Below are 24,069 nucleotides of genomic sequence, written 5' to 3'. Positions count from 1 at the left end.
TCAACACTATGAAATTGCGCCTTCCAAAGGACATGGGTGGAGTGCAGAGCAAGACAACTGAACCATCCTTGAAGGTGGTTAGCATCTTCTTCTCCTTCACTATACCCTCTGAAAGTATTTCATTGCTTGGTACAAATGGTTAAAAAAAATTGAAAAATTGAATGAAAGGAACCAGTATTCGTAGTCAAATCGGGGTAGCTGTTTATGCTCATTTGTATTGTTTAGGCTGGTTTGAAGAGGCTACTAAATAATTCCATTGATTGTCTGAAGATGTTTTCACATAGAGGATGGCTTTCTCAGGACAGCCTGAAGACTGATAGATGAAAAAGAAGTTTAGCTTGCACTGGACTTCTCTGCTGTCATGGAGGAAGAATTACACTCAAGATGCTGGGGACCGAATTCTGTTGGCCGGCCCACATTGGCTACACTTAATAATAGTGTGGCACTAGGCAAGTGATTTGTCTCCATGGGGTTTAACTTTCATCTGTAGAAGGTGGGAGAATTACCGTGTACCTATTAAGCTGAGAACTCTGTACTGGAGGAATCTACAAATGAAACTTCTGATTTTTTCTTTATATTTTATGACACATATATGATATTCTTGTTTAAAAATAACATTTTTCATATCAATAATATTTCATGAAAATATTTTATTATACAAGTATTCATTTTAACAGAATGAGAAAATGCAGAAATTTTTTTTTAAAAAATAATTACTTATAATACTTAAATTAAAAAAACTATTTTTAGTGTTTATAATTTTTTAATTTGTTTCAATGCATACATAATATTATAACGTGACTAAATGGTATCGAATTAGTCAACTTGCTTTTTAACTTAACAATATTATGAACATTATTCAACATCAACAAATTTAATTCCAAAACACTGTTTTTAGTTATTGCATAACATTCCAGTATATACAAATGGTACCATGCTGCATATAACCACTCTTCATTTGCTTCACATTAAATTTGTTGCTGGAATTTCATAATTATAATGATATTTTAGCACCATTATTGAAATTAATTAACATACAATAAGCCGCACATGTATAAACATATGAGATGGTACATTTTGATAGATGTACCTACACGTGAAGGTGGTGCTACGCTCAAGAGAATAAACATGTACATTACCCTTAGATGTTTCCTAATGAGTCTTGCTAATTTCTTTATTTCTTCTGCTCTTCTCTGATCACCTCTTCCTCACAGCCACTGATCTGTCACTAAAGAATAGTTTTAATCCTGTGAAGTTTTATAGAGACAAAATAGTACAGTACGTACTTGCTATTACCTGGCTTCTTTCACAGGGCCATGAGTATTTTCATATTCATCCATGTGGTTGAGTGTAGCGGTCGTTTTTTTTATTTTTACTGCTGAATAGTATCCCTTTATGTGTACATGCTACATTTTCTTTATGCATTCCTTGTTGAAGTACATTGGCTGTTTCCCTGTTTGGGTCTATTAAAAACACAGTTGCTAGGACTCTGTGTGCAAGTGTTTGTATGGATGTATGTGCAGTCTCTTTTCCCTTAGGTAAATATCTAGGAGTGGAATGGCCAGATAATGTGGTAGATGTATGTTTAATCTTTTAGAGACAACCTGCATTCCAAAGTGACTGTACCATTTTCCCAGCAGTCTTGTATGAGTGTTCCACTTGCACTACGTGCTTGACAGACTTGATGTGATCAAACTTTCTAATTTTAACCAGTCCACTAGGTCTGTAGTAATATCTCACTGGGGTCATAATCTGTGTTTCCCTGACGACTAACGCTGTTGAACACCTTTGCATGCACAGAGCTTATTTGCCATAAATATTCCTTTTTTCGATATTTCTTATAGTACAGGTTAATAATGAATTCTTTCAGGTTTTGTACATCTGAAACGGTTTATTTCACATCTAGGCTATTATTTTTTTAAGTAGTTAAAAGATACTTCCCAAATGTTTTCTTACTACCATGGTTTCCGACTAAAAAGCCCCTTTCATTTACACATTTTCCTTCCAGATGGAATGTGTCACTTCCTACCTCGTGGTTCCTTGACAGTTTTCCCTTGTCATGTTTTCTGAGTCTGATTATAATGTGTCTTGATGTGCTTTTGCTCATATTTCTTGAAATTGGAGTTCATTTAGTTTATTGAGTCTTAGGCTTATAGTTTTCCTCAGATCTGGGAATTTTCAGCTATCATTTCTTGATTGTTTTCTGCTACCTTTTCCCCCATAGTTTGTTCCACGGCTCAATGCGGTTCTTTTCGTCTTTTTCATTCATTTTTTTCTCCCTGTGCTTCCATTTTTTATAGTTTAGATTATTGCCCTGAGTTGCTTTTGTTTTACAACTTCCTTGTTTCCAGTTAACTTTTGAGTGTATAGAATGCAATTATAATATTTGCTTTAATATTCTTCCATGGTATTTTAACATCTGTGTCAATTCTGGGTTGGTTTTGCTCCTTAATGTGGATTATATTTTCCTGCTTCTTTGCATTGCCCCACATTGAGAACTTTATATTTTTGGTTAGGTACTGGCTATTTTTGCACGAATATTATTTAGTATTGAACTAATTAATACAATTAAACTATTTGAAAACAGATGGATTTTTCTGGATCTCCTTTTAAGGTTTATTTTTTAAAAAGCATCCTAGCTGTGGTTAGCCTGTGACAAGTTACTCCTATCTTCTGAGTGGAGCTGGGACTAGGGTAAGACAAGTGAGGCATCTGGCATGCAGGTGCAAGGTGCTCCTGTAAGTTCTGCATGGGCAGAAATGCCCATTTGAGAGGAGGCAGTAGGCTGCTGTGTTTAAGGAGGCCCTTGCTCCCATATGCCAGTCCTCACTTACATGAACTCAAAAGTGAGTGTCTCCTTAAATTTGCTCCCAGGGTGCCTTGCATCTATCTCCCTATTCCCATCCCTTTGTAGTACCTCGAGTATGAGTTGTACGATATTCCCTCAGCCTGGTGGGAACAGGTACTATTCTCAAACCTGTGTGAGCACCAGGCCCTACTCTCTACAGTTCCCTCAGCTGGTTCTTCCTCACTGTAAGCAGTTTCCTCATGCATATGCATTCATCACTTCTCTGTGGAATACTCATGCAGCCCCACTGCAGCTGTTCAGAGTTCTTATTCTGTATGTTTCTCTCCTCACTGTCCTACACACTCCAGTCAACTTATCTCCTAGACCTGCTCTGTCTCCTCAACTCAGGGTGATCTTTGAGATGTGCTGTGGTCACCCCTTCCTCTGCCACAGTATAGGGACCCTCCAAAGTCACTAAGAAAGGGAGATCAGAATGTTTTCATAATTTGCTTCTTATTTCTCAGTGACCATTATCTTTTCTTGCCTGATATCCAATGTTTTCGAAACCTACTTTCATATATTTTCCCAATATTTTTTGCTGTTGAGACAGGCAGGCAAATGTGGTCCTTGCTACTCCACATCAGCTAGAAATATATTATAAATAATGTCTGCAGAATGCATTTATGTTAATAAAATTCCTCTTATCATTATTTAGATAGTAGAATTGTTGAGATTTTTGGAGGTGATCTGTGTCTCTCTGAGTGTCTGCCATGCATAGAGCCCCCTCCTTTCAGCTAAGATGAATATATATGTTCCATGTCCTGGGTTAGAACCCCAAGGACTAGATGGGAGATTTGATAAAATTATTAATTGTACATAAATATTTGGAAAATGTTGTTGCTTACTGAAGTAACACAAACACTGCATTCTTGAAAAATCATATCAACTTATAGCAGACCAGAAGATATTAAGTGAGCAAGGTTCCTTGAGTCTTGGGAGAGTCTCCTCATGATTATAATTCCTCATGGGAGAGGAGGTTGGTGGCAATGTTAATTCTTCCTATCTAGAATGAGGTCCAGCCTGTTCACAGGGAAACCCAAGTAAGGATTTGTCAAACCTTTTAAAAATATTTAGCCATTTTACTCTGAATTGCTAGCATAACCACCTTTAATGGTTGTAAAAAGGACTTTTAGCAAGCACAAGAGCACTGCCATCCATATCTGATAGGCAACTTCAAGATGTAAGATTTTTACTCTGCCATCAGGACAAACTGGTCACGTTGACTGCAGATAATGCAGCCATGACCAAGCATCACACAAGTGTAGTCACACTGCAGCAGCGAAGTAATGAGGAACCTTCAGATGTGCCCCATGAGTTCAAGACATAGGACAGCCAGAAGAGACGATGATGGCCATATGACATTTGTCCGGGAAAGCAGGACTTACCTGAAAGGCACCACCTGGAGGGTGCTAACAGTTTATGTAGTCACTAGTTAAAAGAAAAGTGTTCCCTGTAGGCGTAGACAGTTCGGGGTGATGGGTCACACCAGTTAGATTGTCTCTTAGGGAGTTTGAATCAGAGGCACTCACCAGAGAGTTGGTAGCAGCAGGTGCAGCAGACACAGAGGCAGACAGTAACTGGGTCAGCACAAGACTCAGCATGAGAGCAGGAGCAAAGCAATCCCACTGCTGTGTGGATGGAACAATAACATGGGAACTGGAACTGTGGCTGCTGTGGACTCAACTTTAATTACCCCTGACTGGGTGATGGCTGAAACGATGTATAATACAGATGAAGTCCCTTCTGTCCCTGTGTGCCTTGTAATAAATGGTATAAGTCCTGAATAATCATGATGGTATGCTCACTTACATTATGATATTTATGAGTTTAACACCAGCTCTTTCTCTTCATCCTTTCAGGCTGCATTGTATTTCTCAGTTCATGGTACACCATCACCTTATGTCCATATGACATGACTTTCTTGAATGTCCTCTCTTTTGCCTTGGTCCCCATCCCTATTCCTCCACTATTTCATTGGCACCTAATGTGTTTAACGTAAGTCTGTGGACACATCCATCACCTGTAAAATAAAAAAATGTTGTTTTATTTATTTATTAAATTATCTCAATGATATTGACTGTAGGACATCTTCTGTTTCTCAAATTTTCATCCATCATTCTGTTTAAGGAAAATAAATACCACATCTAAGTTTAGAATTTTGCTTCTAAATGCTACATGCTCATCCACAGTATTCCTTGTAACAACCATATATCTAGTCTACACTGCCTTCAGCTCTTCATAAATATAATGCTTTAATAAATGCTTTTCTTCATAAGCTCTATAAACTTCCCTTATAAACTTCCAGTGCATAATTGTGATTTATTTTCAGAAGTGGAATTGTTGGGCCATAGGTTATGAGCATAATTAACAAAATGTGCTCTAGAATGGCTGTACCAAATTTCTCTCCCACCAGCTTTGCCCAGATGTTCTCAGTTCTCCCTAGCTTCACAGACTATGGCAACACTGGTTTCTGTAATTCCCACTCATCTGATTGCAATAATGTGGCATGTCATCATATTGGAGAACTTTTCTCTCATTCTTACTGATTTTTAAAAAAACACTCAAGTACTTGTTACTTATTTTGATTTTTCCTTTTTTGAAACTACTATTAAAATGTCCTTTAAAAAAATCTGGGTTTGGTATTACAGTGATGCTGGCTTCATTGAATGAATTAGGGAGGGTCCTTTCTGTCTCTACCTTGTGGAATAGTGTCAGAAGGGTTGGAATCAATTCTTCTTTGAATGTCTGGTAGAATTCATTCTGCTGTGAATTCAGTGGGTCCTGGACTTTTATGGTCGTAATTTTTTAATTATCATTTCAATCTTGCTGTTTGTTATTGGTCTGTTCAGGGTAGCTAATTATTCCTAATTTAAGGTAGAAGAGTTGTGTTTCTCCAAGAATTTATCCATCTCTTCTAGGTTTTTCAGTTTATGTACATAAAGGTGTTCATATTAGCCTTGAATGATCTTCTGTATTTCAGTAGTGTCAGTTGTAATATCTCCTTTTTCATTTCTTGATGAGGTTATTTGGATTTTCTTTCTTCTTTTCCTGGTTAACCTTGATAATGGTCTATCAATTTTATTTATCTTTTCAAAGAACCAGTTTTTTGTTTCATTTATCTTTTGTATTATTTTTGTTTTAATTTCATTTGGTTCTGCTCTGATCTTGGTTATTTCCTTTATTCTGTTGTGTTTGGGTTTGGTTTGTTCTTGTTTCTCTAGTTCCTTGAGGTGTGACCTTAGAACGTCAGTTTGTGCCCTTTCAGTACTTTTGACATAGGCATTTAGGGCTATGAACTTACTTTTTAGCACCACATCTGCTGTATTCCACAGGGTTTGATAGGTTGTGTCATTATTGTCAACTCAGTTTGAACACTTTTTAAATTTCCATCTTGACTTTATTTTTGACCCAATGCTCATTCAGGAGCAGGTTACTTAATTTCCATGTATTTGGATGGTTTTATGGTTCCTTTTGGAATTGATTTTCAGTTTTATTCCACTGTGGTCTGAGAGAGTGCTTAATATAATTTCAGATTTTAAATTTATTGAAGCTAGTTTTGTGGCCAATTATGTAGTCTCTTTTGGAGAAATTTCCATGCACCGTTGAATAGGATGTGTATTCTGCAATTGTTGGATGGAATGTTCTGTATGTATCTGTTAAGTCCATTTGTTCCAGGGTTTTAGTTTAAATGCATTGTTTCTTTGTTGACTTTCTGTCTTGATGACCTGTCTAGTGCCGTCAGTGGAGTATTGAAGTCCCCCACTATGATCGTGTTGCTGTCTATCTCATTTCTTAGGTCTATTAGGAATTGTTTCACAAATTTGGGAGCTCCAGTGTTAGAAGCATGTGTTTAGGATTGTGATATTTTCCTGTCGGACTAGGCCTTTTACCGTTATATAATGTCTTTCTTTGTCTCTGTTAACTACTATTGTTTTAAAGCTTGTTGTGTCTGATATGAATAGCTACCCCTGGTCACTTTTGGTGTCCATTTGCAAGACATGCCTTCTTCTACCCCTTTATTTTAAGTTTATGTGAGTCCTTAATGTTAGGTGAGTCTCCTGAAGGCAGCAGACAGATGATTGGTGAGTTCTTATCCATTCTATAGTTCTGTATCTTTTAAATGAACATTTCTGCCATTTGCATTCAGTGTTGGTATTGATATGTGAGGTACTATTGCATTCATCATGCTATTTGTTGCCTATGTACTTTGTTTTTTTTTGTTGTTGTTGTTTTTATCTTGTATTTTCACTTCATAGGTCCTGTGTGATTTATGCTTTAAAGAAGTTCTGTTTTGACATGTTTCCAGGATTTGTTGCAAGATTTAGAGATCCTTTTAGCAGTTCTTGTAGTGGTAGCTTGGTAGTGGTGAATTCTCTCAGTATTTGTTTGTTTAAAAAATGTTATCTTTCCCTGATACATGAGGCTTAGTTTTTCTGGGTAAAAAATTCTTAGCTGGTAATTTCTTTTTTTAAGGAGGCTGAAGATAGTGCCCCGATCCCTTCTGACTTGTAAGATTTTTGCTCAGAAAATTGCTGTTAATCTAATAGGTTTACCTTTATAGGTTACTTGGTGCTACTGTCTCACAGCTCTTAAGCTTCTTCTTTTGTCTCAACTTTAAATAATCTGATGACAATGTGCCTAGGAAGTGATCTTTTGCAGTGAATTTTCCAGGTGTTCTTTGTGTTTCTTGTGTTTGGATGTCTAAGTCTCTAGCAAGGCCAGGGAAGTTTTCTTTTATTATTCCCCCAAATATGTTTTCCAAGCTTTTAGAATTTTCTTTTTCCTTAGTAACACCAATTATTCTTAGGTTTGGTCATTTAACATAATCCCAGACTTCTTGGAGGCTTTGTTCATATTTTCTTACTCTTTTCTCTTTGTTTTTCATAGGTTGGGTTAATTCGAAGACTTTGTTTTCAAGTTTTGAATTTCTTTCTTCTACTTGTTCAATTTCATTGCTGAGACTTTTCAGAGCATTTTGCATTTCTATATGTGTGTCCAATGTTTCCTGAAATTTTGATTGCTTTTTCTTTAAGCTATCCATTTCCTTGAATATTTCTCCCTTCATTTCTTGTATCATTTTTTTTTTTTTGATTGCCTTGCATTGAGCATTACTTTTCTCTGGTGCTTCCCTGATTAGCTTAATAACTAACCTTCTGAATTATTTTTTGTGTAGATCAGGGATTTCTTCTTGGTTTGGAACCATTGCTGGTGAACTGATGTGATTTTTGTGGGGTTTTAAAGAGACTTGTTTTGTCATATTACCAGAATTAGTTTTCTGATTCCTTCTCATTAGGGAAGTCTCTGTCAAAGGGAAGGTATCGGGCTGAAGGCTGTTGTTCACATTCTTTTTTTCCCATGTGTGTTCCCTTGATGTAGTGCTTTACCCCATTTCCTATGGATGTGTCTTCCTGTGAACTGAACTGCAGTGATTGTTGTCTCTCTTCTGTTTCTAGCTGCCCAGCAAGTTTACGTGGTTCCAGGCAGGTACTGGGGTTTGTCTGCACAGAATCCTGTGACGTGAACTGCCTATGGGTCTGTTAGCCATGAATAACAGTGCCTGTTCCAGTGTAGGTGGCAGGGGGTGCAGTGGACTTTGTGAGAGTTCTTAGCTTTGGTGGTTTAATGCTTCATTTCTGTGCTGGTTGGCCTCCTGCTGGGAGGTGGCATTTTCCAGAAATCATCAGCTGTGGTAGTATCCAGAGGAACCAGTGGTGGGTGGGGCCCTAGAACTTCCAAGATTATCTGACCTTTGTGTTCAGCTAACAGAATGGGTAGAGAAGGACCATCAGATGGGGGCAGAGCTAGGCATGTCTGAGCTCAGATCCCCTTGAGCAAGTCTTGCTGCAGCTGAGTATTTGAGTGTGTCTTCCAGGTCCTGCAGGAGCAGTCCACTTCTTTCAGAGGGTCTGTAGGTCCACTCAGGATTGCTGGTTTGTTCTTGTAGTTGATCTGAAGCTAAAATTCACAATGTGGGACTCTGCATGCTGCTCTGTTTGTCCAAGTCAGAGCCAATTCCATGGTATTTATATCTCACTTTTTTTTAAATTCAGTTCACCACTGATGGGCAACTGCGTTGATTTCATGTCTTTGCTATTATGGATAGTGTAGTGATGAAAACATGAATGCACGTGTCTTTTTGGTATGATTATCTATACTCTTTTGGGTATATGCCCAGTAATAGGATTGCTGGGTCAAATGGTAGTTTTATTTTAAGCTCTTTGAAAAATCTCCAAACTGCTTTCCACAGTAGCTGAACTAATTTACATTTCCACCAGCAGCGTATAAGTGTTCTACTTTTTCTGCAGCCTTGCCGGCATCTGTTGTTTTGTGACTTTTTAAAAATAGCCATTCTGACTGCTGTGAGATGGTGTTTGATTGTGGTTTTTGAATTGCATTTCATTAGTGATGATGAGCATTTTTGTCAATGTTTATTGCCCACTTGTATCTCTTCTTTGAGAAGTGTCTGTTCATGTATTTGCCCACTTTTTATTGGTGTTATTTGTTTTTGTGCTTGTTGATTTGTTCAAATTTCTTGTAGATTCTGGATTAGACCTTCATTTTTAGATCCATAGTTTTTGAATATTTCCTCCCATTCCATAGATTTTCTGTTTACTCTGTTACTGGTTTCTTTTACTGTTCAGAAACTCTTTAATTAGGGTCCACTTCTCAAATTTTGTTTTTGTTGCAATTGCTTTTGGAGACTTAGCATAAATTATTTCCCAAGGCTGATGTAGAAAAGAGTATTTCCTAGCTTTTCTTCTAGAACTTTTGTATTTTAAGGTCTTGTATTTAAATCCTTAATTCATCTCATGTTAGTTTTATACATGGTGAAAAGTAAATATCGAGTTTTATTTTTCTGCATATGACTAACCTGTTATCTCAACACCGTTTATTGAATAGGGAGTCCTTTACCCATTGTATGTTTTTTTGGCCTTGTTGAAGATCTGATGGTTGTAGGTGTGCAGCTTTGTTCCTGAGGTTTCTATCCTGTTCCCTTAGTCTATGTGCCTGGTTTTGTACCAGCACCTTGTTATTTTGGTTACCGTTGCCTCGTAGTATACTTTCAAGTTGAGTAGTATGATGCCTTTATGCTTCGGTTGCCTTAGTGATTTGGGTTCTTTTTCGGTTCCACATGAATTTTAGATTTTTTTTTCCAGTTCTGTGAAGAATGATATTGGTAGTTTGATAGGAATAGTGCTGAATCTGTAAATTGCCTTTGGCACATTTCTTGTTGGCTGTTTTCTCCATAGTGGGCCCATATGAGAGATTTTGTTTGGTAGTTTGCTTGTTTTCTCCTTCCTAGTGTATTCTCATTTACATGTTAGCATTCAGGTAAGGTCTAGTATTTTTCACACCAGCAGGAGAGTTGTACTCCTATACAGCCCTTCACTTTCTATCAGAAGGGTACACTGTCAGAAATTTCTGAATAGATATTAAAAGTAGAAATAACTTTTGCTGTCTTACTCGTCTATCTATTTGGCAGAAAGATAAATCATACGAGAATCATATGTGATGCATTCAAGAAAACTTGTCTTTCATGTGGACATTTTTTGCAATTTGTGGAGAGGGCTATTTTGCTAAGGATCAGGCCTCAGGTGACTGGCAAGATTATGGATCAGCATGGGCCATGGGCTCTTCCTTGGTCTCTACAAGACAAGCCATGTGGAAGCCCCACTCCCTCAGCCCTCCACCCTCCACCAAGGCTGGCAACGCCTTGCTTTCCTTGCCAGAATAACACATGGTAGAATTGGTACTCTATCAGTAGGTCTTGAATGAATTAATACATAACTCCTCTCTGTTTTTTACATTTAAATCATTTAAAATGTGAGTGCAGGTCAAATACTTAATTCATTCTCTTTATTGTGGCTATATCTTTATTCAGTTGTTATTTTATTTACTATTTCTATTTCTGATTAAAAGTTTGTATAAGGGAAGTTTTATTCAACTCAACTAGAGAAAGCCTAGAGACAGATAATGATAATGATTCTGGGAAAAACACATGTATATGCACATTTACACACACACACACATGCATGCACACACACACACACACACACACACACAAAGTATACCTATGCCTTTAGGAGAAAATGAGAAGAGCACATGTCCCTACAAATATATTGTGATTGTTTATTCCTTCTTCCAAATTTGAAAACTCATCCTGATCTGCTCAAAATGTTATATATAACAGGTAAATCTTAGAATTTGAGCCCTTATAATTAATTTTTTATGATTGTCACCTACATATGCACATAACCAACCTTCTATCACTCGCTAGTGTTCTCGAGCAGGGACCAGGTTTTTACATCTTCCACTTTGCTGAGTTTAGAACCTGAAACATGACTATGTATTTTCTGAAGAGCATGAAATGAAATGTGCTATGTCATGCTCCTTGGCCTTGAAATCTCTGAAATTCTAACACTGTGCCCTGTAGGGTTAGGTTTTTATGAAATGCTCATTTCTGAAGATGGAAGTCAGGTCAACTGGATTTTAACATGAAGACCCTCCTCTGACTAACTTGTATCTTAGGAAATTTAATTATTTATCTCTAAGTCTCATTCCATTAGACATTATTCTTGTCGCTACTATTTTACTGTCACCACTGTCATCATTATCTTCATCCTGTTTTGCTCTTAGCTAAGAGAGAAAGAAACTGAGATTTGTTGAGGACTGATGTGTAAAACTCACAAATCTTGTGTTATTTCTGTTGTGCCACCTGCCCTACTCCAGTGAATTCCAGCTGTTTGGAGTATCTCCCTTCTCAGACAAACTGACAGATTACTTGGTCATGTCCTTTTCTTCTTCATCTTACTATATTAAAGGGAAAAATTATTTTGCCACAATGGGTGAATAAATACCTAGCTTTGGAATTCTACCTCCACAGGGTGCCATGGTAAATATGTATTGCCTTACGACCAGAGTGAGCATGCTGAGTTCCTTTCTGGCTAGTTATAGTCATCCTATGTGTAGAGACTTGATGATCATTTGGCAGCTAGAAAGACAAATCACAAAAATACCTTCAGAGTTGCCTCTGCTGAAGTCAAGGTGCTGCATAATGGCTCGTTCACATCCATTCCATGGTATTCAACGGTTTGATATTTAAAAAGTTAAAGGCTTGGCTCTTGTTGATCATCATGCCCAAAAGTAATCTTTGCAGCAAGTAAGGCACACCTCTATTATATTGGAGAGAGGCAAGAGAAAGCCAAAAATGAGTGTTTATTTTAAATTTCTGGAACTTTGTATTAAAGAGCTGCAGTGTGCAAGCATGAGCACAGCGTTAACTAATTAAAGATTCATTTACAAGGAAAAGAATCAGATGGATTGCAATAATAATGGTAAGTCTAACTACTTAGTATTCCCCATAGTTTGTCTGCTGATATGAAAGTAAGAACAAATGTGATTGTATGCCATTAAAGATTATTAAGCATGGCAAGTGTAAAATTACCTCTGTAATGCATGTTTTTCCTTCAATTCATTGAGTGATCTTGAAGGCACAAGGCTTAAGGCACTTGCTAAAACACATCCATCTTGAGACACCAACTGTCAAATATGGCTGCCTCATGGTGAGGCTTAACAAAGAGAAGCCCGCTCCCAACTGTGCACACAGAGGCAAGTGGAAGACTCCTTAGATTAAAGACAACATTGACCCAGCTGTCTTCAAGGTTTGGAGAAAGACTTAGAGAGCTTCCCAAAAGGTTGCAGGAGATAAGAGTGATCTGTTCTAATTACTTCGAAGAGGATATGAAATTGTTTCTGTAGTCCATTGCGGATATGGTCTGTCGCTTATCATGAAGAACAATTAAAATAACTCCCTATAACAGCAGGAAATGGTTATCTAGCTACACATCCATTGCTGTCCTCATTTTTGATGACTGCCAGAGAAAAAGATTTCTACCCACCTAGGATAAATTCTCAGAGGGAAATTGCCTCTAAGAAAAAGAAATCTGTGGGTTATTCAAGTATAATGTCTCCTCTGGACGACGTAAATGTTGACCTAGTTCAAGGAACTGACTTTTAATGACTTGTTCCCCTTTCGATTGTTCTGGAAGCTACTATAGAACTACTGAGCAAAAGCTGCAGGGATACAGATTTTGGCTTGGTATAAGAAAGACTCGCTGGTGAACAAAACTGCCTAACATTGAAAGTTACTCCTCAGGAAATAAGGAGAATCTTAATAATTAGAAAGATACAAGTTGAGCAATATTGATAAAAACAACATAACTCTAATAGGGTATAGTGCTATCAAGAATTTTAAATTTATCTCAAGTAATTCCCGTAGTCACACTGAGTGATAGATAATATTTCCATTTTATGGATGAACATACTGGAGCACAGAGAAGTAAAAGTATCTGCTTAAAGTCTCACAGCATCTAAGGGGAAGTATATTTGAGACTAGCTTCTTTGGACTTCAGCGTCCATTTTTGCCCATTGCACATGGGTACTGTGGACAGGATCCCTAAAGGAGACAGAGAGGAGAGTTGGTAATACATGAGTGACGTGGGAACTCCTGCTCTTTAGTAATGTAGGAAATGGAGGATCTGATTGTTTCTAACCTTCAATTTCAATTCTTTGGTAAACTCAAATCCTTTCCCACTAATTTTACATTTACACCTTATATCCCTGTGACTTCTTAGTTTCTGCCCCTGAATCTATACAGCATTCTTGCTTCTGAATCACATCAGAGCCAAACACTAAGATCTCCCATCTTCTGTTTCCCAGAGGACATCAAGTCCTATTCAGAAAGTTCTCTGTTAATTAACATTATTGAAGATCTTATGGAGGGGACAGACCACATCGCCCTCCACTCTACTCCGTCCTATCACCTGGCTGCCTGATGCTACTCTGACACTCCTTGGCATCCACTCCCACCATATCCACCCTCTGACAGACAAACCTGTCTACTTGTTTTAGTTCCCTCAAAGTCTGAAGGGAAAGAGTTATCTCATCATGCAAAAGAATTTCTTAAGCAGAGGCTACAATTTTTGATGACTTTATGATAAGGATGCAGGCAAAACATAATTGGTTTGCTGTTTGAAAACAGCAATTCTGGTGTAAATTTGGCATAAGGATGCAACCGGAGCCAGGGAAACAATCCAGATCATTTCAACAATCCAGAAAAAAAAAAAAAAAAAAAAAAAAGGACGAAGGAGCCTAATCTCATTTGAGTTGAGTTCTCAGTTCTCAAATTACTGCTTGGGACTTCTTGAAAGACAGCTCCGTCTTTGCCCTTCATCCTGCCCTTCATTCCCCCAGAGATGGGGAGAGGCTCAAGAGAGGTTAATGTGCTGATAGTCACCACTGGAGCAAACCCTTGTAGTAACGGAATTTGAAAAGAGATTGAAACCTGCTGTAGAAATTGTTGCTGAGAGGAAGCCAAGGAAAGAGAGACAAACTTAGATCCATGAACAGATGAAGATTAAAAACAAGATGATAGGTGAAATAGAGGAACGGTGCAAGGTTGTGCAACAAAGAGCAGATCAGATAAAGTGGCAGGCAGAGTGTGGTGAATGCATCATGTAAGGGGAAGAGAAAGTGAACGTGATCCTCCCAGGAGGACACAGGATTCAAAATACAAATTCCCAAGGGCCGCAATGTTCCAGCTGCCCTTTCAGAAATGAGTAGGAAGACTCCAGCAATTAGTAGCAGCCTGTTCTGCGGTCAGAACATGCGCCACCATGTCCACCTAATTTTTTTTGTATTTTTGTATAGATGGGATTTTGCCATGTTGGCCAGGCTGGTCTCAAACTCCTAACCTCAAATAATCCCCCTGCCTCAGCCTCCCAAAGTTGTGGGATTACAAGCATGAGCCACCATACACAGGCTAATTATAACTGTTTGTATTCAGAAAGGCTCATTTAGATAATGTATAAAAAACAAGGTATTATACAAAAAGAACTCTCAATAAATAGGACTGCAAAAAACGGCAACAGAAATGAAACTTTCGTAAAAATTTTTTGAGATGGAGTCTTGCTCTGTTGCCCTGATAGATAAACCTGTCCACTTTCTTTAGCTCCCTCAAAGTCTGAAGGGAAAGAGTTAGCTCTTCATGCAAAAGAATCTCTGTTGTCCAGGCTGGAGTTCAGTGGCACAATCTTGGCTCACTGAAACCTCTGCCTCCTGGGTTAAAGCGATTCTCCTGCCTCAGCCTCAAGGCTAGCTGGGATTACAGGCATCCGACACCATACCTGGCTAATTTTTGTATTTTTAGTAGAGAATAGGTTGTACCATGATGGCCAGACTAGTTTTGAACTCCTAACCTCAAGTGATCTGCTGCCTTAGCCTTCCTAAGTGTTGAGATTACAGGCTTGAGCCACAGCACTCACTCATAAAAACTTTTTTAGACACAATCTTGCTCTGTTGGGGTGTAGTGGTATGATCACAGCTCATTGCAACCTCTACCTCCTGGGCTCAAGCTGTCCTCCCACCTCAGCTGTGAGAGTGGCTGGGACCACAGGTATGCACTACCAGGTCTAGATAATTTTTTTAAATTTTGTAGAAATTAAATGTCTTGCCATGTTGCCCAGTCTGGGAAATTAAAGTTTAAGTAGATAAATAAAGCATAGAGATTAAGACATCTTTCATAAAGGAAAACCCCAATAAAGAGAGTGGAAACATGAGCTAGAAGACATGTGGTATGGAGGACCAGTTTTAGGAAGCTCACATGTAACTAATAGGAGTTCCAGAGAAAAAAGAGAAAAGCTTAAAAATGATAGAGAATGAAATTATCAATGAAATTTTTTTATGAAAGAATTCTCCAAGATCTAAAAAGATAATGAAGCTGCAATGTGAGTTGACCTAGCAAACTTTTAACACAAATAATTTTGAAAAGTCAAGCACCTAGTCATTATCTTCTTCAAATTTAAGAACACCAATGACTAAAGACAGGATTCTGAAAGCTTTGAGGGATAAGAAAATATAAGCAGTTTCCTCCAAAGCAACACAAATGAGATTGGCATTAAATTTCTCTTTGGCCAGAGTGATGCAAGCAGAGAAGACAGAGGATTTAAAGAGCCAAGGGAGTGTCCCTGGAAAGCTGCAATGAATTAAGAAGCAATTGTATGTATAAGAAAAAAGTTGGCTGGGTGTGGTGGCTCACGCCTGTTATCCTAGCTCTTTGGGAGGCCAAGAGGGGTGGATCACCTGAGATCAGGAGTTTGAGACCAGCCTGGCCAACATGGTGAAACCCCATCTCAAAAAAGTAAAAAAAGAAAAAAGAAAAAAGTCAAACATGAAAGTACTCTAAAATATAGGTTGCTTTCTGACAATGTTAACTGAAGAAAAAAAATCAAACACAAAACACCAGGAGAGAGAAAAATATGGAACATTAGACAGAATAGAAGTAACCTAGGAGAATAATGAAATGGACTTCGGGAAAACAGCAATGTAATAGGTTTACGATTCAGTGTGTCTGAAATTAGCAAAGGTAGCCGATGGGATCTGAGGAGAGGACATAGTTCAGAACAGAAAGAGAAGATGCCAGCAACAGGGAAGATGGATAAGAAGACAAAACTAGGTAGGTGATAAAACCAGCATTTATTTCCCCTCCCATCAAGAAAAAGGCAAGAAAATTAGATTTTCCAGGGAAATTCATGTTCAAATGTGAAACCAACTAAAAGGTGGCAGAAATTTGCGAAGTGAGGAACACACAAAGGAGAATGGAGACTTCTCCTGAGCACCGTATTGGTGTGAGTGGTGCCGCTGAATCAGATTAGGTCAGGGGAACTATTAACTTTGTAGCTTTCTAGTAAAGAATATCTGCGAATTCAAAATTACATGAATATAAATATTGCTTGTCAGAGTATAACTTTTAGAATAAACATGTAGATAAAACTATGGGTGACTTAATTATAATAATAGAGCAAAATATGAACTTTTGGTCTCTTCCTTCATGTATCTTGATGATACGTAAGTTACGACACAACTGAGAAACGTTAGGAGCCAGGGCAGCCAGGAAAGGGATGTACAGAAAACAAAGCCTCAGTGCTGACTCTAAAATCAAGGAATAAATATTGCAATGGCATAGCAAATTGAAGCTACAGTATGTTATTAAAAGTCACATATTTTACTAAAGTAAAACTAAAATAGCGAAGTAACTAACAAAATTCCAGAACAGAGTGAAGAGAGGGTTGCTGTATACATGAACTAAATTGTAGACCTTTGGTGCTATCACGGCACCATCATTGCTGACCATTAATTTACAAATAAAAAGACTGGAGCATTTTTATACATATGTAGAGAACTACCAAAGAAATCTAAATTCAGTGCAGAAACAAAGCTAGCTGTCTAGGTGTTGTTCTGAGGATGATGTGTAATTTTCACTGTGATATCTTGAGGGCAATGAATGCATGAAAGTTTGAGACAAAAGACTCTTGATTTTTGTTTTATTTATTTACTTATTTGTTTTTGCAAGGGGAAGAAAAGGATTGAGGAAACGTCGGAGGAACCAGTTGTATTTTCTAAACTAGCATAGGTTAGTAACAAGGCTGATACAGGCAGCTCAATATTGCTATCGTCATTTCTGCTTTCTTCCCACCAGAGCCACAGCCTCCCATTGTACTAGAATTACATTATTCTGGGAAGTGGCCCAAGTGCTTTTGCTGTGCATGATTAACATTTAAAATAATAATGTCAACTCGTTTTGTAACTCATAACCAAATAGCTCTCTCTTGCACCCTGTGACCTGGTGGCTGAGGAATGCCTGGGTTTCCCGAGCCTGTGAATGAGGGCAAAGGGAGCCGCAGCCTGGGGTTCTGCATATAGAATGAGTGTCCATTAGGCTCATTAATTCATGAGCACTCTTTATTTTAATAGTCTTAGGGTGCCTTGGCATTTAGGTCACCTTTAGTTTAAAGCTGACATTTACTTCACACCAAAATTAATGAGCATTCAGGGACAGTTCAACAAATGCAAGAATCCCCTGAAAATGAGAAACACTTTAGGGTCCAGAAAAGAATTACATTATTTTTGGCACAGTAGATCTGGCTAATGAAATCTGCATTAAATCACATGAGTGGCAACCTGTCAAAGGATCATTTGTCGGCTTGTTCACTTAGGGGAGGACCTTCTCTCTTCCCACACACAAATCTTTTCATAGGGGTATGAGGCTTAGGGAATGACTAGGAGGGTCTCAATCCCAACTAAGGGGCACTCTCTGTCTCTCACTCCCAAAATTCACTGAATATATAACAAATATAATGTAAGGCAATATTGGAACCAGAAATATTATGGGGATTGAAACAGTGCCATTGATAAGAATTAATCGGGTCAAAATTTAGCAGAAGTATAATCTACTTCTAAGTGGCCCTTGTATTTTGCACCAGATATGAACATCTAATTTCTTATCCTATTTTGAGTCTTGCAACAATACTGAAAGTTTAGCAGGGAAGGTATCTGTCTTAGTCTGTTCACGATGCTATAAAAAAAAATGTCATACAGTAGAATAGCTTATAAATAACAGAAATTTATTTCCCAGAGTTCAGGAGGCTGAAAGTCAAGGTCCAGGTGCCAGCAGATTTGACGACTGGTGATTGGCTGTTTCTTGGCTCCTAGATGGCACCTTCTCTATGTGCTCAGGAGGTAGAAGAGACAAGTCAATGCTCTAGTGTCTCTTCTAATAAAGGCATTAATACCTTTTATAAGGGCTCTACCCTCATCATCTAATTATGCCCCAAAGTCCTCACCTACTAATGTCATAACATTGGGGGTTAGGATTACAAAATACACACATTAGGGGTACCATCTGTCTCCCTAAAGTGGTACTATAAAAGTATCTCTACTATTTTAAAGGCGAAGAAACGGGAATGTTTACTACTGTGAGGATATGGTGAGAAGCTTCATAAAAAGTTCCCAAGGCCCTCTTTTATCTTTCTCACCTTTCCTCAGCCTCCTCACATAGTTTAGTTACTGTCACCCAGTTGCTGCTCTTTGTCCAATTTACCAGAAAAACATTTAGGCTTTGCCACTCGTTGGGGCCTTCATATCCTTAAAAGGGCATCCATGTTGTGTAAAACTTAATCTGTGTGCTCTTTTTTTTCTGTTAATCTGTTTTCCATCAGTTTAATTCTCAAGTCCCGCTGAAAATTTTTAGTGGATAGAAAGGTAAAATTTTGCCTCCCCACCAGGAATGAGTTTGGGGATCACCACCCAGATCCTCCTCAGTACAAAGGAAAATTGCTCAGTGGAGTCTGGTGTGAGACAGGAGACAGCTTCAAAACAGACCCATCGCATAGCCGTGCAGCACTGGGCAAGCCCTTGCTGCTTTCTTCATTACCTAGCACTCAAGTTCAAGTTACAGAGCTAATGCTTGAGACTGTGACTAGCTTAGCGCATAGGTCTCAAATACATATTTTTTTTTTTCCTTCTCCTCTGAAGGTGGTTCAACTGTGCATTTATTTAAAAACCAAAATAATGTCTTTGATCCTCTACCCATTAATTGAGTCCATAGATGACTCTCTGAAAAACAGCTAAAATTTGGTTCTGAATAGCTGTGCTTAAACTGCTGCCCATGGAACTGTTTTTGAGTTTGGGGTTTAGGAATCTGTTTGGCCTCTTCTACCCAAAGGAAAAGAAATTAAAATATTCATCTCTAATAAATGGCAGCACCTTAATTTATAATTCAAAAGGAGAAATAACACATATGTGGCTGTCAGGAAAGGGGAAACACTTTGGAAATGGCTTTTGTGAAAGATTATGAAGTCTACCTACTGTACCTTATCACTGCAGAAGGAAAATGATGTTTCTTTTGATCAAAACATGACAAGGAGCACATCAAAATCAATACACAGAGAATTTAATCCTCTGAGCTGTCAGATTCACAAACAGAGAAAGTGAATGCTAATGACAGAAAGGCAAACATGTTTATTGTGGAAAGGTTACTGCTGAGATGCCTGCTTACCCTGTTAGAAAAAGTAAAGAAAGCTATTACTCAAGGAACTTAAACCTTATTTTCAATTTTTCTTGAAAAAATTAAAATGGTATTCAGCACATCAAGTCTCCATATCAGAAAGAAAGAATAAATGTCCCTGTATTTATCCAACGAATATGACAAAGAGTTAACACCTACATTAAATATGTTTTAAAAGTCTACTCAAATGCTTATACATTTTCTAGTGTATTTAAAAATATATGTAAATATTGGTAGATACACAGGAGTAAAGAAAGTAATATAATAGATCCCTATAAACTCATCAACTAGATATAAAATATGTTTCAACTAGATATAAAATGTGTCATCATTTTGCCAATTTTTGCTTTATCTTTTGTGTTGTTTTCCTTCAACTTTTCTGCAATTTTTAATTTGTGGAAGCATTTAAAGCACAGACCAAAGACCTCACTCACTTCTAGATATTTCTATGAAAATCCTTTATAAACATGGACTCTTTCTTAGGAAACCACAATGACATTATTTTGCCTGACATAATTAAATGCCATTTTCTAATATCATTTTATATTCATCTATTATATAATATGTTTTTAAAAGCATTTTTATAGTTTTTTTAAACCAAGATCCAAAAATGATTATAGATGACTTTAAAATGAAAAATTAACAAATAGTTTAAAAGAACTCCAATAAGAGTATTTTAGAGTGAGAAGTATGGTCAAATATTCAACACAATTAAAGCAGTATTAAGGTAATATTTAGGTTATGAAGGCAGTTCTTATGTTGTCCATGTAGCATATATTGATGTTTGTTTTTAAAGAAAAGTCTATGGCATTTAGCCTTGATAAGGCTTTAGAGAGTTGAATACAGTTTTGTGGAAGTCAGAAGAAAATGTTCTTCGCATTTAACATCACTCACCTACTGCTGGACTGGTATTGTAAGGAAAGAATCTGAGCAAAGTAAAATAATTTTTTTACACATGTATTTTCATAGCAGTTTAATTTTTCAGGCAGAAACAAAATGAGGAAAATAGATGAACCTATAACCTTACATAAGTTAAATATTCCCTATTAACTCAAGGTTGCATTGTGTAGTCATTAAAATGATGAATATAAAGATTGAAAGGTAACATGGAAAAACTTAAATGCATAAAATTTTTAAAAAGAACACAAAACTGTATGGATATTTAACTGTATCTACATAAAACGTGTGATAACATAGATTAAATATTGTAAGGGAACACATAAAAATGAAAGCAATTATATTAGAGTTGGAGGGATAAGAGTAAGCATTAAGAAATAACAGGGCTACAATTCATTTAATATTACTGATTGCAGAGCATACAGGGAAGTTTAAAGAAACATACAATAATCACCAATAAACTCATTACTTCCAAATAACCACTATTTAATATTTTGGTTTTATATGTGTATGTGTGTATGTGTATATAAATATATGTGTGTATATATGTATTTATTTGTTACATATATGTGTGTGTACATATATATATATATATATATATATATATATATATATATATAACACCGATATATGAGGGTTTTCTCACAAGTAATATTTTACACAAATTTATGCAACTGTTTCATATTATCAAACAATGAAGCTGTTTATAATGCTTCCTCAGCAATAGTAGTAAGCACAGGAGTAGCCACCACAAAACTGGCATGGACGCCATCCTCATAACTACAAAAATCCTATGAAAGGCATTTTTCCTCAGCCTTAGCACAATTTGCTTCCTCATTTTAATTATGTGGAATCTGAGGACCCATGTTCAGTGATATGCACAACAGAACTAACAAAATGATGAGGCATGATTAAAACCTGTGTAAAATAAGTGTCAGCTTCATGTGTTTTCTGTCTTTCATGTATGATCAACTTTATCTAAGTCTTAGCTCATACCATCAGTTATAAGAAAAAGATCTTTGTAAATAATATTACTGGGTTAGAGATATTGCATTTTGTCAGAGTTCTGTGGAAACATTACTAAAATGCCATCCAAAACATACTCGTTTCATTGTATATGTATATATGCCCAAACACTAATTATTGTGTATCATATTATATAATAAAGAATACAATTTTTTGTTTGTATATATATATATATATATATATATTTACATATATATGTGTGGATATGTCTATATGTAAACATAAAATTAATATTATCTATTATAAATTACATATTTGTATGTAATATATAGTTCAGGAGACTATATAATATAATGTATAACTTATAAAATACAAATTGTGTGTAAGTATGAACATATATACATACATACACACACACACACACACACACACACACACACACACACATATCTAAAATGCTAACAATGTTGGTGAAAATGTTACCAAAATGCCAGGGGTTTGGTCTAGGTCCTGGTGCTCACTGCCTAGAAAGCCAATCACTAAAACAATGAGTATTGCAGGAAAGAGGGCTTTAATCAGGTGCTGCAGCTGAGCTGACTGGAGATCAGTCTCAAATCTATCTCCCTTGACTAAAATAAGGGAATTGTATAGCAGAAAAGAAACATTGCCATGTGTGGGAAAACAGGAATGAGGAGGAGTAAGGAAGAGGAGTTGGCCCGCAGGCAGCAGGTGGTCAGTTAGACAATCATGTCAGATGAAGGTGTCTGGCATCTCATTGTCCAGATGTGGTGACCTGCTAAGTTTCAGCTCCTTGATGCTATCTGGGAAGCCTAGTGATTGGTTTCCTGCGAACGGAATTTAGATAAGACAGATATAACTTTCTCAAGTTTCAAGACTACGAGGGTAAATTTCTACGTTTATTCAAAAAAGACCATGAATATCAGTTCTATGGGACAATTAGACTGACTTCAAATAGCTTTATCATGGTTGTGTTAATTTTTCTTTCTTTTGGTAGTAAGAATAAATGGTTTTAATGTGTTCATTGGCTTTTGCATTTCTTTTAATTATATTTCCTATAAAAAAGATTTAAACAGCATCATAAATAAGCATTGCTAGCAATCTCAGTTCAATTTCTTTTCATCTTTATTTATTTGTTATATATACTGAATGTGTCCTATGCATATGCACATATGAAGGGATTCTTGTTTTTTTAGTTTAAGTTAATTTACTTTATGTTATAAATATTAGAAAATGCAAGTAGACCAAATATTTAAAAATGCATAAGTATGACACGTGCTACCCTAGCCATTGTGGAATAATTTATTAGACTAAGCTTTCCTGTGAGGCACCTTGAATAGCAGCATTGTTAGGATTTTGAGTATTATATCAAATGCCTAGTATTACACTTTCTGGATTGCATATAGGATCTTGTTCTGTCAACCAGGCTGGAGTGCAATGGGGTGATCATGGCTCACCGAAGCCTTGACCTCCTGGACTCAAACAATCCTCCCACTTCAGCCTCTCAAGTAGTTGGGACAGGCACATTGTTCCACATCCTGTTAATTTTTATTTTTCTTAATTAAAGAAAGAGTCTCACTATGTTACTCAGGTTGGTCTCAAGCTCCTGGGCTCAAGCAATCCTCCTGCCTTTACCTCCCAAAGTGTTGGGGTTACAGGCATGAGCCACTGAGTACAGTGATGTCTGTATTCTAGAAGTTGAATTGCTGAGTCAAAGAAGTAACAAAGAACCAATGTTTATTAATAGTAAAGTTCAGAAAGTTTTTTTTAAATCTCCAACCAATTATTTATGAAAGTAATTACTGCCATATAATTTTGTGAAAACTGGATTTATTTTGTGTTGAGGGCTCAAAGTTGACACCTAAAAGATGGGAACATTCTGTAAAACTTTTATTTTTTCAGTTGATGGTGAAGCTAAACATTTTTATACATAAAACCCTATTATTTCCTTTTTTGAAAAATGTGTATTTATTGTTTTGTTCATCTCTTAATAATGAAGGAATGTTATTTATTTATCAATATGTACAAGCTGTTTAGGAATTGACAATATCCCTCTTTATTTTGTCAATTTATGTAAGTTGATTTATTTAATATTTTATTTTGTTATTTCATATTTGATTTTGTTTTCAATGCCATTTACTAGACTATATTAAAAATATATAATTAATTATGTTCATATTATTTCCATTCTTTTAAGTTTAGTAAATCCTTTCCCTCTTTTATCAAATAGATATTTACCTTTATTTTCCACTTTTATTCGTTAATGCATCTAAAATTTATTTCAATCCTAAATTTAAGGTAAATATATAATAGAGCTTTTTAAAAATTACATTTTCGTGTTTCATTTAATTGGCTTGGATTTCCAGGCCAAAGTTTAAGACTCAGGATAGGTAGAAGTTCATATTGTTTTGTTTCTTATTTTAATTCTGGTGACTAT

Source organism: Saimiri boliviensis, chromosome 5 (assembly GCF_048565385.1).
Source record: "Saimiri boliviensis isolate mSaiBol1 chromosome 5, mSaiBol1.pri, whole genome shotgun sequence".
In the NCBI taxonomy this organism is placed as follows: domain Eukaryota; kingdom Metazoa; phylum Chordata; class Mammalia; order Primates; family Cebidae; genus Saimiri; species Saimiri boliviensis.
This window is presented reverse-complemented; position numbering follows the sequence as displayed.